The following is a 14,385-nucleotide window of genomic DNA, read 5'->3' as shown; positions in this document are numbered from 1 at the left end:
CACCGTTTTAAGCAGTGGGAGCTGAGTAGCCGATGACTCGCCAGAAGATGAGTGGGAAGTAACCTGGTAATTGGAGTCAGACGGATTAAGAGGTTGACGAAAGCAGCCCGCTTTAGGACAAGAATTGACAAGCAAATTAGAGACCTCTGAATGGCGTTTCCGAACCGGACTATTCGGTAAACCGGCGGAGGTAACTACCTGGCCGCTGTGCCGGGTTGTGCGACGAGCTTCGTGTTGTTGGGTCTTCATAAGAAATTTAGGATCCAAATAAGCAAGAGGATGAGAAAATTTAACTTTCCGATTTGCCTGGCGGATTTTTTCTGAAGGCAAAGTTTCTGAATCGGAAGAGAGAATAATTACCTCTGCAACATCCGCGTGGCTGGCTTCGGCATCATCCTGACAAATATAATCATCAATAAGACGCATGAAAAATAAACCAAGTGAGTCAAGCTCTACCTCAAAGTCCGGATTATCCACATCATCATCAGGGGCCGAATTAGAAGATGTAGTGGTTCTTTTCCTATGGGTAGTCTTCTTCACAGCTTTAGTCTTTTGCCGGGTTGCTTTTTCCGGTTTGTCTGGTTTTTCTGGTTTCTCCTGCGGTAGTTTTTTGCTCCAAAACGAATCATTGCCCTGATTATGCAGACACTGATATTAAACAATGACCAGACATATCAATAACAGATTTAGCAAAGAGAAAAATCAAAGTCTTACAGCTGGCGGTTTGTTGGTGGCACAGAAGGGAAGCAGGCCAGTTCTAGCGCAGACGTGTTCCGGTTCGTTCAACATCTTATTCACAGCCTCTGTGATTTCTTCATCGGAGAGCTGGATTTTTGAATGTCGCAGTGGGTCATCAACACTGTCAGTATACTCGCACATCAAACCAGAGCGCTGACTAAGGGGCAGTATGCTCCATGATATCCAACAGCGAGCGAGATCAACCCCTGTTAAACCATTGGCCATAAAGGCTCTGAGCTTTGACAGTTGGGGAGCATATTTGCTTCTCTCCTGGGTAGTCAATCTTTGAGGAAAAGGGTGTGTATTGCTGAGCCGCTCCGGACGAAAGCCAGGCAAGGGATTCTCACCAGTAGGGGAGGTGTCTAGAACCATGTCTGATTCCACTCCTTGGGGTGACTGTGCAGCTTGGCGTGAGGGTATGTGACCTCTTTCCTTTTCTGAATCGCCACGACGGTTTAGATGGAAAAGATCTCTGAACAATTCCACTGTGGGCTCCTCTTAAAAGAACACCTCACAGAGCACTTGGAAGTGACACATATTTGTAACAGAGTTGGGGCCAGTGTCTTGCGGATGGAGTTGGAAATCGGCTAAAACATCCCGGTAAAATTTAGAACCGGGTAGCTTAAAGCCCCGGGCTAAGTGATCTACAAAAACAACAACCTCTCCTTCTCGAGGTGTGGGAGGGCATTCTATGCCAGGAGCCCTCCAATGGATGGTATCTTTGCTGCCTAAAGCACCAATCAGGACTAAATCGTCCAGTTGATCCTCTGTGACGCGAGAAGGAACCCAATTGCACTCATATACTTGCTTGGCCATGATGGAATCTGCAAGGTAGAAGATCCTGGTTCAAAAATGCATTTGATCAAGGTACGTTGGTATGTGCACTGTTAAACCGGAGACAGAACTATCTGAACCGGAGTTTCATGAAGCAACCAACATCTGGCGGTTCAACAAGGGGACTAATGGCATATACCGGTTTGGAAAATTTTCTATATGGTTAAACCGCCTGATCTAAGCATTGAAAAGCTGAGATTGTGGACGGACAAGTACGCAGAAATAGGTTTCACAAGATTTCTTTACAGCATTGGATCTGAAGCAAGTTCAGAAAAGAGATAAATGCTTAGAGGTTCAAAGGAGCAGTACCGAACCAATGAGCAAAACGTTCATATAGATCTATGGTTTGAGATGCATAAGTGAAGGCGAAGGTCAAACAACTATCGTTGCACAGAGTAAAGATTTTCGGATTCATCTAAAGATCTATCGTATGAGCAAGATGTAGACGATGAACACTGAAGAACTGCGAAACCCTAGGCCAGATCTGCGGGGGAAAGGATAGAAGATTTACCGGAGCTGAGGAAGATGCGGAAGGTTGCCGCGATGTTCTGGTGCGCTCAGGTTGATGTAGCGGCCAAGGATGGGGCAGAGGTCGATGGCGGTGGCGGAGCTCCGAGGCTGGCGACGCGAGGAAGACGAAGAAGGCACGGAAGGAGAAAAGAAATGACCCTTCAGTCCTATTTATGAGGTGAAAGAACATGAGTCCGGCGCGACAATCAAGGGGCCACAAAACGGAGCTGTCGCCTCGATTTCCGCCGATCTATTAAACAAAGAAGCATAATGGATAGCTTCCTTATGATAGGTGACGTCACTCCGGTTTATAGCAGTCAGAGAAGATGACATCATGGCGGTTTACCAATTTATAAAAAGATGTTGAAGATGAAGCTTTTATTAAAGGATTGACTTGAACCCGTTCAAATCAATCTGGGCCCTAATGTTGGGGATATTACTACTGGGCGTAAACCGGCCTATCTGGGCCGGGTTAACTTCGTCAGTAGTTAAGTATGTTAAAGCCCAAGAAGACAGAGGAGGGCTCAAGGCCCATGGTCGGTTCAAGGCCTGTAGCCGTAAACCGGCGTTAGTAGTTAACCTGTATTATAAGTTAGGAATAAGTAGAGACCAAACCAGACACATCTATGAGCCGGTATTGGGACTCCGTAAGCCGGAGGGAGTCACCCGTGTATATAAGGGGACGACCCGGCGGCGGTTCAAGGACAACAGACAACAACTCGAGACATAGGCGAAGCTTGTTTGCTCCCTAGTCATCGAAACCCCATCAATTCCATAACAACTAGACGTAGGCTTTTACCTTCATCGAAGGGGCCGAACTAGTGTAAACTCTCTTGCGTCCTTGTGTCCGCTTTAACCCCTTCAAGCTAACCCGTCGCGATGGCTCCACGACTAAGTCCTTTCTCTAGGACAACTGCCGTGACAAAACCACAACAGGGCGCGTCTCTCGAGCAGCAAGTGGAGGCTTGCAAAGCCGCTCTCACGTCACTGAGGGGGACGCCTGCCGAGGAAGAGGAGGTCTGGAAGCGCGAGGAGGCGTTGGCTCTGGAAGCCGTGGAGCGTAGCCTCGAGCTTGAGCAACTGGATATGAGGGAACCTCAGGTTGCCCAAGTGGAAGATGCCGTCGGGGCTCACGAGGCCAAGGTCCAGGAGGAAGTCGACCGCCGGGTGGCCGAGGTTCGCGCGGATCTTGAAGGTCGAAACACCCTGAAGCTGAGGCTTGCAGGAACCGAGGCAGCAGGCAGGACCGCTGCTCTCAGACCCAGGTCAGACGAGGCGGAGAGGCGTGAGGAGGCCACGGACGCCGCCCTAATCTCGATGCAGGTGGACTTGGCCTCCGCCCACACCAAGCTGCTTTCTCTTCAGAGACGGGTTGATGACGCCGAGGCCGTCGCGCGGCAAAACAAGGAGGAAGTGCTTCAATGGTGGACACTGGAGCGCGAGCACGTCCCCATGCTTCAGGGCGTTCGGAACAAGGCTAATACCGCCCCCCACTCAAATGACTATGCCAGTCACCTGACCTTCTTCACCAACGTGGTGACGCGCCTGGAAGCCCGGTCTAACATGGCTCGCCAGCTTGTGGAAGCGAGAAGTCCCAGTCTGCTTGGGCGCGCATTCTCCCGCGTCTTCAGCCACCTCCGGAACATCAATCTCAACTTTGATTTCGACGCCGCTATTGCTCCCGTGCCGGAAGCCATCCGGGGCGACTTGGCGCGATGGGTTGTAGACCACGTGGATGCGCTGGTCAGGGCCTTCGCTTCTGATGATGACGGGGTTGTGGTTGCAGTAGATGAAGGCGACATGGTTGATGATGGCGACGTCGGCGTCGGCGAAGGTGGAGGCAACGCAAACGACGGTGACATCGATGCCAGCGGCGCGTCTGAAGACGACATGGGGGACGCGGCGAGTGACATATCTAGCTGATTCTTGGTCCCTTTACTGGTTCACCCGGTATGCAAAAACTCAGGCATGGCCCCTAAAGATTGTGAGAGCATTTTTGGAGGGGGCGCTCATGTAAGAGAATCATGATTTCTACTCCTTTATGCCGAACCAAGCACTACTAGGAAAAGGCCTACTAATGGCGCACCAGTTTTGCCTACTAATGGCGCATCACTGGTGCGCCATTAGTATCACGCCACTAGTATTTTTTACTAATGGCGCACCACTGGTGCGCCATTAGTATCTGGTATACTAATGGCGCACCACCCAGTGCGCCATTAGTATATAACACCATGCGCCATTAGTATGCCTCCCAGGGCCATATTTAACCATGTGCTTTGGCACACTAATGGCGCACTCTGTAGTGATGCGTCATTAGTATGCATATTAGGTTTTTTTTACTTTTCTGATTTTTGCACAGGTTACAAAATATATTATTTGACAGAATATAGACAATAGAACACAACAACAGCAGATTCATCGAATACAATAGAAGATTAGTCTCCGAATACAATTCATCATATTAGTCTCCGAATTCAAAAGACCGAACAAAGATAAAACATTACAAGTCTCGAGACCGCGAGTATCGAGTTTGTCGGAAGTAATACTAATCCTAACAAGTCCTACTAATCATCATCATACAACTTCTACTCGTTATTCATAACAAGTCATACGATCATCATCTTCATAGTCATCGAATCAACCCTACTTAATTGTTCTTAGCACATGATCATCAGTATTAGGCAGGACCTAAATACCCTATTTAAGCTAAAATAGCATAAAACAATATAGACCCCGACTCTCCATTATGGAGAATGGAGAACATCCTGTCTCCAATTCTTGCGCTTCGCTTCCTTTTGCTTCCAAGAAGCTCCTTACGACTGTCCATACATTTTTCCATCCTTTGATTTTCATGTCTCCACTTCTTTTAGAAATCTTGTATGGACAGTTGAGATTCGTAGGATGACCTGGCTGTATGTTCAAAACATTAAGACTACCTTTCTGATACATCATATGAGGCACACAATTCTCTGGGATTATCTGTTGAAAAACATAGTAATAATTTCATAGTTAGCAATGATGTACTAGTTTTAGAAGTATGCAAAAGATGCACGGATGTCGTAATAGTAAAAATCTTACCAGGGTATCTCCATGGTAGTTACCGTAGTTGAACACATGCACTAGTGGCACGTATTTACCATAATGTTGAGGAGTTTGATTGTGGATAATGTAATTCTCAATGTCAGTACAAAATCCGACCAGATGATTTTTCTCCTTGTAAGTTGTTAATTCAGAGCCATCGGTGTAGTGGGTTTTGTCTACCATCTCCCGCACATTCTTTGAACAATAAAAATAAGATGTCAATGGAAATAAGCTGTCAACTATTTTGAAATAAACAATATAAATTAGCTAATAACTATGTTTGAGAAACTCACATAGCGGTAGAACTGGAGGCGTATCAACAAGGACCCAAATGTCCATATTGTCTTGGTTGATGTCAGGATTACCAAGATCCGTGGTGATAAGCATACCCTCATCAAAACCATACATCTTGCAAAATGCTTCCCAATTTTTGCAACCAAAATGGGTTACGCTCTTAGAATTATATAGATTTACTTCAAAGTCCACATCGTGATGAGTCCTTAGGTGAATTTTCTTTGTTTCAGAAATTTCATGGTCTTCAAAATCCATCCTCTCCAAGACATAGCGCCTTGCATGGCATGGGATAAGCTATACTCGAATTGTAAAAGATGAAAATTACATGTTGAAATAGTTGAAGTCATGCTTAATTATGAAAATAACACTTGTCGTCGTTGTGTACCATTTCAACTTCGAAAGGTCTCCTCGAGCTTAATGCTGAAGCGCCGATCATCGTCCAGGTGAGGCATGTCAGATTTCGGGTTCCGGCAGACCCTTGAGGTTTGAACACTGGGGTGCGCGCGGAGATTTCGCCTCCTAACTACCTCCACTCCTCCGCCTTGCTAGGATCTAAGCTAAGGAAAGAACAACACAAGGGACACAGGGTTTATACTGGTTCGGGCCACCGTTGTGGTGTAATACCCTACTCCAGTGTGTGGTGTGGTGGATTGCCTCTTAGGCTGAAGATGATGAACAATACAAGGAAGAACAGCCTCGCGAGGGTCTGTTCTTGGCTGGGGCGATGAACTGCTGGGAGGAGCTCAGTAACCTTTCTCTCTCTCTCTTCCTGATCTTCTCTATCCTTCCAACCCCTCGGCCCCCTTTGCTCTGTGGGTGCCTGGTCCTATTTATAGAGGCCCTAGTCCTCTTCCCAAATATCAAACGGGAAGGGAGCCAACAATGGCGGGCTAATTTGAAGGGGGACAGCTAGTATCAACTATCCTGACAAAAGTAGTCTTCGCCTGTGCAAAGCTCTGGTGATGACGCCGTCTTGGGCTCCACGGTGACCTCCATCTCGTAGTCCTCCTGGTCTTGGTCTCGTTGCACCAAAACGGCAACCTTTGCCTGATGCCTCGGTACTCCGCGGCTGCACTTGCCCCCTTTGCACCAAAGAGGAAGGGAGGACACTGCGCGGGCTGGCACCCGCCTGGCGCCCCCGGTCGTCATGGCTTGCGTCACGGGCACCTCGTGAGGTACCCCGCCTTGATCTCTCCGCCTCCTCATGAGCCAGCCTGACGAGGCCGCGCCTGAGGAAGCTCCGTGTCATCCGCCCCGCGAGGCTTGGCCCCTCGCGAGGGTCTTGGGTTTGTGTTGGTGAAGATGGGCCGCACTGGGCCCCCCTTTGAGCCACGCCGCAGGCCGCAGGCAGGCAAGTCTGGGGACCCCCGTTCCCAGAACGCTGACAGTAGCCCCCGGGCCCAAGGCGCGCCCGGACTTGGCCGTGCAGGGAGGCAGAAGGGCAAGAGCGAAGTGCCGCGGGCCCTAACAGCCTGCGGCCTTGGGCGCCGCGTGGCGGTTGATTGGACGTGGGCACCTCCACTTCCCCATGGCGCCTCGGCAACTGCACGGATTGGACAAGTCCCTGCATGCAAAGCGGGTCATAATTACCTGCGATCGTGGGGGTCATTGGTTGGCCATCGCCAGTTATAAGTATGGACCGGTGCACGCCCTTCCAGTTCATCCCTCCTTGCTTCTCCTTTTCTTCATGGCCCCGTCAAGGAGGTTCTCAGCCGTAGAGAAGGGGAAGGCTCGCCAGGTTGAGCCCGCCTCTACCCCACCCAAGCGCGGCCGAGGGCGCCCTCGCAAACATCCTGTGGCCACCACGGTGGCTCCCCGCGGCCATGGAGGCGATCTTCAGCACATCGATGGGCGGATTGCTGCGGCCGGGGGGCGCGCTCCGGCTGCGCGTCCCCCTAGGCCGCGCTTTCGCGCTGCTGAAGTGCTGCCGGAGTTCGTCGTGTGGTCGGCGGGGCCGACCAGCACCCGGCTTCCACTTCCTCGCTTCCTCCTCGGCGAGCTCCCGGCCGGCACCCCGGGCGGCCTCTGGCTCCAGGCTGACGGCTGCTGCAGCCGGGCCTCATGGGTCTCACTGGAGGTCTCCGCGACCGGGAGCCTATTCCTGGCCCGCGGTTGGCAGACATTTGCCCGCGCGCGTGGCCTGAGCCGTCGGTGCACCCTACACTTCAAGTTCGACGGCGATGCCACCCTCTACGTGAGGGTGTTTGGGGAAGATGGTCACCGCGCTGGGTGTTGTCCCGAGGGTGACGACCGCGGCTGGGAACCCAGCTCCGGCGATGATGGAGAGGGCAGCGCTCGCGCAGCCGGCGGCGCTCAGGGTTCCTCAAGCTTCTCCGGTTCTTCTTTAGGCGGCGACTCTTCTAGCGGTGGCCGCGGTCAGCCTCCACGCCGTGGTATCTGCTTGGGGGTGGAAACGTGTCTGCCCGCTGTCGCGCCCTGGTGAAGCGCGAGAGGGAGTCCGCCTGAGCTCTGGAGGCAGCTCGGGCCTTCCCTGTGGGCCGGTGTGAGGCGAGCTGCCCCAGATTTGTTCTTTCTTTTCCTTTTTCCTGCGTAACAAAGACAATGGTGTGGAGCCCCACGGGGGTGTGTTTGGGTTATTGTTGTTAATCATTCTTTTGCTTTTGTTACCGTACCTTCCGGCTACGTGCCCGAGCGTGGATAGTTCCCGGCCCCAGCCGTGGGGGGGCGACCGACCCAGGCCCTTTGTTTGTGTCGTGGCGCCCGTGGGGCACGGACTGGAGGGGTGCTCCTATAAGGGGCCCAGGTCGTGAACTCTTTGAATGACTAGGATAGGAACACTCGCGAGGGCGCTCAGCTGTCCCCCCTCGCGAGGCCTTTCACAAGAGAAATCGAGGCCGGCGCCCCAGGGCCTGAGGCCGGCGCTCCTGAGACTCCGGGGCGTGTACAGCCCCAACTCATTATTACGTGAGAGTGTCATGGGCGGCGGGCTTCACAGGCGTTGGCCTTCTTCACAGGCTCCGGGCCTTTTCCAAAATGCAATAGCTTCACAGGCATTCGCCTTCTTCACAGGCTCTGGGCCTTTTCGAAAACGCGATAGCTTCACAGGCATTCGCCTTCTTCACAGGCTCCGGGCCTTTTCCAAAACGCGATAGCTTCACAAGCATTCGCCTTCTTCATAGGCTCCGGGCCTTTTCCAAAACACGATAGCTTCACAGGCATTTGCCTTCTTCACAGGCTCTGGGCCTTTTCCAAAACGCGGTAGCTTCACAGGAATTCGCCTTCTTCACATGCTCTGGGCCTTTTTAGGGGTAGAACCTCCGGAGGTGCTGGATGTTCCATGCATTCTGGACTGGCACCCCCTCCTGAGTCTCCAAGCGCGCGGAGGCGGGCCTGGAAACATGAACAACTTTGAACGGGTCCTCCCACATGGGAGAGAGCTTCTGCAACCCCTCCCTGGAGAGAACCCGCCCGAGCACGAGGTCTCCTACCTCGAGAGTTCTGGGGCGAATGTTGTGGCAGTGATATCGCTGCAGTGCTTGTTGGTACCTCGCCGCTCGTAGCGCAGCTTCTCGGTGACGTTCCTCCCCCAGCACGAGGTCCATCCCCCGCATGGCGTCCTGCTGCGCCTCGTCAAACGCCAGGACCCATGCGGAGCAACGTCTGACCTCGTGAGAGAGGACTGCTTTGGCTCCGTAGACCAGGAAGAACGGGGTCTCTCCAGTCGGCTTGGTCGCGGTTGTGCGAATGGACCACAACACGGACTGAAGCTCGTCGTACCAACCTCTGCTGCAGGCCTCCAGCTTCTTCTTGAATGTCCTGGTCTTGAGGCCCCTCAGGACCTCCGCATTGGCTCGCTCGGCCTGGCCGTTGCTTCGGGGGTGCGCCACTGAAGCATAGCATATCTACATTACAAGGTTAGCACAATATGTTTTGAAGAGGTTACTGGTGAACTGTGAACCGTTGTCCGTGATGATGCGATTCGGCACCCTGAACCGGCTCACGATGCCCTTGATGAACTTGACCATGGAACCCGCGGGAATGGTGCGGACAGCCTCTACTTCAGCCCACTTGGTGAACTTGTCCACGGCGACGTAGAGCTAGCGGTAGCCCCCGGGCGCCCGTGGAAATGGGCCCAAGATGTCCAGCCCCCAGACTACAAATGACCACGAAAGGGGTATAGTCTGCAAGCCTCCTGCTGGCTGATGGATCTGCTTGGCGTGGAACTGGCAGGCCTCACAATCTTTCACTAGTTCGACGGCATCATTGAGCGCGGTGGGCCAATAAAACCCACGGCGGAACGGCTTGCCGACGAGGGTCCGTGATGATGAATGATGTCCACAGTCTCCGCCGTGTATATCTTCCAGCAGTTCCTTCCCTTGCTCCCTGGAGATGCAGCGCAGGGATACATCATTTGGCCGCTTCCGGTAGATCTCTCCATCCTTGATGTAGTACGCCGTGGCCTGGCGTGCCACTCGCTCCGCTTCCTCCTCCTTCTCCGGCAGGGTCCCTTGCGTTAGGTAACTCCAGAGCTCCGCGATCCAACATCCCTCCTAAGGTTCCATCGTCAGGAGTAGGCGTGCTCCTGAGGCCGGGCCACAGGCCGGAGCCCCTGAGGCAGGTGGCTAGGGGAGCTCCTCCCGGGGCTGAGCCATGTTCGATAATGACGACAGGGCTGATGGCTTGAAGAGCCGCTCCTCGAAAATGCCAGGCTCCTGAGGTAACTGCCTGGACGCCCGTTTGGTGATGTCGTCGGCCTCCTGATTGGTGCCACGGGGCACATGCTGCAACTCCAACCCCCAGAACTGCTTCTCCATCTTGTGGACCTCCGCTAGGTAGGCTTCCATGTGCTCATCCTTCGGCTCGTACACCTTGTTGGAGAAATTGACAAGGAGCTGCGAATCGCCCTTGATGGTGAGGCGTTTCACCCCCAGGGCAGCCGCGACCTTCAAACCCGCTATTAAACCTTCATACTCCGCTATGTTGTTGGAGACCTTTTCACCTTGCTGGAAACAGAGCTGCACGGCGTAATAGAGCTTGTCCTGAGCGGGCGATATAAGCACCGCCCCAGCCCCAGCGCCATGCCTGGAGAATGCCCCATCGAAGTACATGACCCAGCCTTCTGGCGCCTCGCTTCCCGGGGACAGGGACCGATCCTCGTAGGCCTTGAGGCCTGGCGCCTCCGTCCATTATGCCACAAAATCCGCCAACGCTGCTCCCTTGATGACTCTGGTCGTGCTGAATTCGAGCTGAAATGCTTGTAGTTCTATGTTCCACTCAGCGACCCTTCCAGCTGAATTAGGGCTCCTGAGCACTCTCTCCAGGGGGTATGACGAGACGACCTTGATGGGGTGACCCTGAAAATAGTGCCGCAGCTTGCGCGAGGCCACCAGTAGCGCGAGGAGAAGTTTCTGAGGCATGGGGTACCGTGCCCTTGCATCCCGCAACACCGTGCTGACGAAATACACTGGGTGCTCAACAAGGTGGAGTGCGTCAGTGCTGGTGGCTCCCTTTGGAGACCGTGGCGCCTCTTGAGGCAATGAGGCCTCCCGAGACTGGCCATCTGGAAGAGGGGCCTCTTCCGCCTCTGGTGCGCCCCTCTGCGGCGGCTGATCCTCCTCAGCCACGGTGGCGGTTTATATAGGCCTTCCTTGTCCCTATTCTGCCTTGTCCCGGGCTGCTGCCGCGGTTTTGATTTGACGCTCCTCTTTGACTGCCACCAAGGCTGCGCTGGCGGAGTAGGGAGTGGCGGCGAGGTAAAGCACCAGGGGCTCTTGAGGGCGTGGAGCCACCATGACCGGTGGGCTGGTCAGGTATCTCTTGAGATCTTGGAACGCCTTGTCGGCCTCTTCAGTCCACTCGAAGGGCCCCTTTTTCTTCATTAGCTAGAAGAAGGGCAGTGCTCATTCCCCCAACTTGGAGATGAAGCGCCCTAGCGCGGTCATGCGCCCCGTGAGCTTCTGCATTTCTCTGAGGGTCTTTGGCGGGCTCATGTCTTCCACCGCCTTGACCTTCTCCGGGTTAGCCCCGATGTCTCGGTGGGACACGAGGAAACCCAAGAGCTTGCCCGAGGGGACTCCGAACAAACACTTCTCTGGGTTGAGTCGTAGGTTCACTGTGTTGAGGCTCGCGAAGGTTTCCTCCAAGTCTTGTATCAAAGTCCTCGCCTCCCGAGACTTTACCACAATGTCATCAACGTAAGCTTCAACATTCTTCCCGAGCTGCGGGCCCAAGGTGATGTGCATCAGCCGCTGGAAGGTCGCCCCTACGTTACGCAGCCCGAATGGCATGCATGTGTAGCAGTACACCCCACACGGGGTTAGGAAGGCTGTTTTCTCGATGTCTTCTACCGCCATCTTGATCTGGTGATACCCAGAGAAGGCATCCAAGAAGCATAACAGGTCACATTCCGCAGTGGAATCGACGATCTGGTCGATGCGGGGGAGCGGGAACGGATCTTGCGGGCATGCTTTGTTGAGGTTGGTGAAGTCGACACACATGCGCTCCTTCCCTCCCTTCTTCGGCACAACGACAGGGTTGGCCATCCAATCCGGGTATCGGACCTCGCGAATGACCCCAGCGGCTTCTAATTTGCGGGTCTCTTGGACGATGAAGGCCTGCTTTTCTGTGGATTGTCGCCTGGCCTTCTACTTCACAGGGCGCACGTTGGGGCACATGTTGAGGTGATGCTCGATTACACTCCTAGGGATCCCTACCAACTGGTCAGGCTCCCAAGAGAATACCTTCTTGTTTGCGCGTAGGAACCCGACCAGGGCCTTCTCCTGCTCGGGTTTGAGGTGGGCGCCTATGGTGAAAGTGGCATTGGTGGATCCGTTCTCATCGACGGGTATCTGCTTGGTTTCTGCCTTGTCTTGGGTGAACAACTATTTCTTCTTGGCGGGTGCAGCCCCCTTGGGCCCGGGGGTCTCCAAGTTGGCGGGCTGTGCTGACGCCGCCGTCTTGAAGGCGAGCTTGAGCACCCACAGCGCGTCCCCGGTGTCCCCGTGCACAATGAGGACACCGCTACTCCCGGGCATCTTCATGAGGCTGTACGCCGGGTGCGTCGCGGCCATGAACTGGGCCAACGCTGGGTTGCTGAGGATGGCGTTGTAGGGGAGGCTGATGGGGGCGATGTCAAAGTCGACCAGCTCCGTGCGGAAGTTTTCATAGGTGCCGAAGGTTACTGGGAGCCAGATCTGTCCCAAGGAGCTGGACGACCTGCCCCCAACGCCTGAGAAGGGCCGGCTGGGTTGCAGCCGTTCCAGGGGTATGCAGAGGAGGTTGAAGGCCTCGACTGAGAGCATGCTGAGGCCCGCGCCGCCATCAATGAGGGTTCTGGTGACGGCCACCTGGCAGATGGTGGGGGTGCACAGCATTGGGAGCGCACCCGAGTAGGCCGAGTTGGAGGGGTGGTCCTCCGAGCTGAAGGTCTGGCCGGTTTCGGGCGCCGCCGGGTCCAGGGGAGCCCCCTGCCGCGTGGAAGCGGCGTTGACCCGGCGGATGAACGGCTTGACGTGGTGACTTGCAGGCGGCGCCTGCGAGCCACCAAAGAGGGCCGCGACGACCGGGGGTGTTGGCGCAGCGTGATGGGCGGGGGAGAGGTTGCGGGGCTCCATGGGTGCGCGGAGCGCGTGGGACGAAGAACCTGCTGGGGTGAGCGAGGGAGTTGCGGTGCGGCCGTCTTGCCGCACGACGGATGCTGGGACGATGCTCGCTGCTCGTCCCCCGCCGGGCCGGTGGCGGCGTTGACGGCAGGTGACGGGGAACGGCGAGGAAGCCCGCCGACAGGGGCCGTCTGGGCGATGCAGGAAGCAAGCGCGGCCCGGCGCTCAGCGCGGGCCCGACGAGTGTCAGACATGGGCGAGATGGTCGAAGGAGAACGGGGTGGTGGAAGACGAATCCCGGCGCACCCCTACCTGGCGCGCCAAATGTCGGATTTTGGGTTCCGGCAGACCCTTGAGGTTCGAACATTGGGGTGCGCGTGGAGATTTTGCCTCCTACCTACCTGCACTCCTCCGCCTTGCTAGGATCTAAACTAAGGAAAGAACAACACAAGGGACGCATGGTTTATACTGGTTCGGGCCACCGTTGTGGTGTAATACCCTACTCCAGTGTGTGGTGTGGTGGATTGCCTCTTGGGCTGAAGATGATGAACAATACAAGGAAGAATAGCCTCGCGAGGGTCTGTTCTTGGCTGGGGGGATGAACTCCTGGGAGGAGCTCAGTCACCTTTCTCTCTCTCTCTTCCTGATCTTCTCTATCCTTCCACCCCCTCGGCCCCCTTTGCTCTGTGGGTGCCTGGTCCTATTTATAGAGGCCCTGGTCCTCTTCCCAAATATCGAGCGGGAAGGGAGCCCACAATGGCGGGCTAATTTGAAGGGGGATAGCTAGTATCAGCTATCCTGACAAAAGTAGTCTTCGCCTGCGCAAAGCTCTGGTGATGATGCCGTCTTGGGCTCCACGGTGACCTCCGTCTCGTAGTCCTCCTGGTCTTGGTCTCGTTGCACCAAAACGGCAACCTTTGCCTGATGCCTCGGTACTCCGCGGCTGCGCTTGCCCCCTTTGCACCAAAGAGGAAGGGAGGACACTGCGCGGGCTGGCACCCGCCTGGCGCCCCCGGTCGTCATGGCTTGCGTCACGGGCACCTCGTGAGGTACCCCACCTTGATCTCTCCGCCTCCTCATGAGCCAGCCTGACGAGGCCGCGCCTGAGGAAGCTCCGCGTCGTCTGCCCCACGAGGCTTGGCCCCTCGTGAGGATCTTGGGTTTGTGTTGGTGAAGATGGGCCGTGCTGGGCCCCCCTTTGAGCCACGCCGCAGGCCGCAGGCAGGCAAGTCTGGGGACCCCTGTTCCCAGAACACCGACAAGGCATGTCGCACAGACCTCGATCGTCTGGCACCAGTCGCACTCCGCCGGGAGACTTTCGTCGTCCCTTTCGTCGTCCGATGATGATGACGACATATCCTATGTT

The sequence above is a fragment of the Triticum aestivum genome, chromosome 2A, assembly GCF_018294505.1.
Source record: "Triticum aestivum cultivar Chinese Spring chromosome 2A, IWGSC CS RefSeq v2.1, whole genome shotgun sequence".
Taxonomy (NCBI): Eukaryota; Viridiplantae; Streptophyta; class Magnoliopsida; order Poales; family Poaceae; genus Triticum; species Triticum aestivum.
Note: the sequence above shows the minus strand (reverse complement) of the source record.